The sequence below is a fragment of the Tiliqua scincoides genome, chromosome 4, assembly GCF_035046505.1.
Source record: "Tiliqua scincoides isolate rTilSci1 chromosome 4, rTilSci1.hap2, whole genome shotgun sequence".
Classification (NCBI taxonomy): Eukaryota; Metazoa; Chordata; class Lepidosauria; order Squamata; family Scincidae; genus Tiliqua; species Tiliqua scincoides.
Genome location: NC_089824.1, coordinates 153,470,838 through 153,472,157, shown reverse-complemented (window position 1 = coordinate 153,472,157; position 1,320 = coordinate 153,470,838). Strand labels below are relative to the sequence as shown.

General features: G+C 45.1%; 1 pseudogene; it reads left to right on the top strand.

The window, feature by feature from the left end:
- The first annotated feature begins 359 nt into the window (after positions 1 to 359).
- On the top strand, positions 360 to 476 carry LOC136650613 (5S ribosomal RNA; annotated as a pseudogene).
- The last annotated feature ends 844 nt before the right edge of the window (positions 477 to 1,320 follow it).

The window sequence follows — 1,320 nt, the reverse complement described above, 5'->3', positions numbered from 1 at the left end:
GGGTGCGCTGGGCTGGAGAAAGGAGATGTTGGTATGTGCCAATGCTGCTGAAATTCTCCGCCTCACACCCTTAAATTGTCCCCAGCTCCACTCACTTCCCAATCTGAACTGCCCATGATCCTCCCACATTCTGCCCCTGTGACTTAACAGCAGCAGTGTGGGATGGAGAAGATTCATCAGACTGCTGTCACTGGCACATGACCTCCAGTGGTTTACCCCAGCGGCCCACGGTCTGCTGAACAACAAAGCAACTTCTACGTCGTTCTGGAACTAGGATCTTGATGGATTGCAAGATCTATCAGTGGTAAACCCTGGATAGGATTAGGCTGTTAAATTATTAATGGACAAAGAAAAAAATAAGCTGCAACCGTTACCCTGCACATGCCCAATCTCGTCTGATCTTGGAAGCTAAGCAGGGTCAGGCCTGGTTAGTACTTGGATGGGAGACCGCCTGGGAATACTGGGTGCTGTAGGCTTATACCATAGTCTTTCGAGACTGAAGGTTGCCAACCATTTATAATGTGATGGAATATTTACTGTTGTATGCTGTGATTGATACATTCTGCACATTTAATCTCACATAGATACTTACCTTATGCTGGAGAATCAAGGTACGCAATACATTTCAATATACAGCAGAGACTTTTAGGGAAGCTCTGCTTATGCAACATGGCTTTCCCGCTTGCGCCTTGCCAAGCAGCCTCTTGTCCCCCAAGAGGTCCCTCCTGAGACCCAGGAAACCCTATGAGAAGGCACAGAATTTGGAATGGTGGGACTGAATTTAGAAGAAGGAATCAGAGATTTCCCCCTTGCATGAGCAGGATTGTCTTTTATTTATGAAGAAATTCTTTGTAATCCAATCATGATATCTAACTATATCAGATAAATGTACCGTAGATACTCGCCTATAGTACGTGAAATTTTTACCAAGTAATCAAGCTCCAATTATCACTTCGCCTTATGTCCGGGTCAATCAGAGGACAAAGCCTTTCAACTCTGAAAACTTTCCTTTCTCAATTGGCAGACAGGCAGGCGCCAAGTTTCTCAAGCAGCAGGCAGGCAGGCACAGCTCCTTAGAAGCAATTTGTTAAGCTTTTATTCTCCTTCCTTCTGCCGCAGCCTAGTTCTGCTTGGCAAATGCTTGCAAAGCAGGTCTGTTTTTTGAAACACCAGCATGGGAATCCTCCTTTCCATTTGGAGCAGGCTACAATTCAATGCACCCTTACTTAAGAATAACACCCATGGAAAGCAGTGGGTCTACTTCTGAGTAAAAAGCATTGCAAATATATGCAGCTGCATCTCTCTGCTGTGAACTGAATT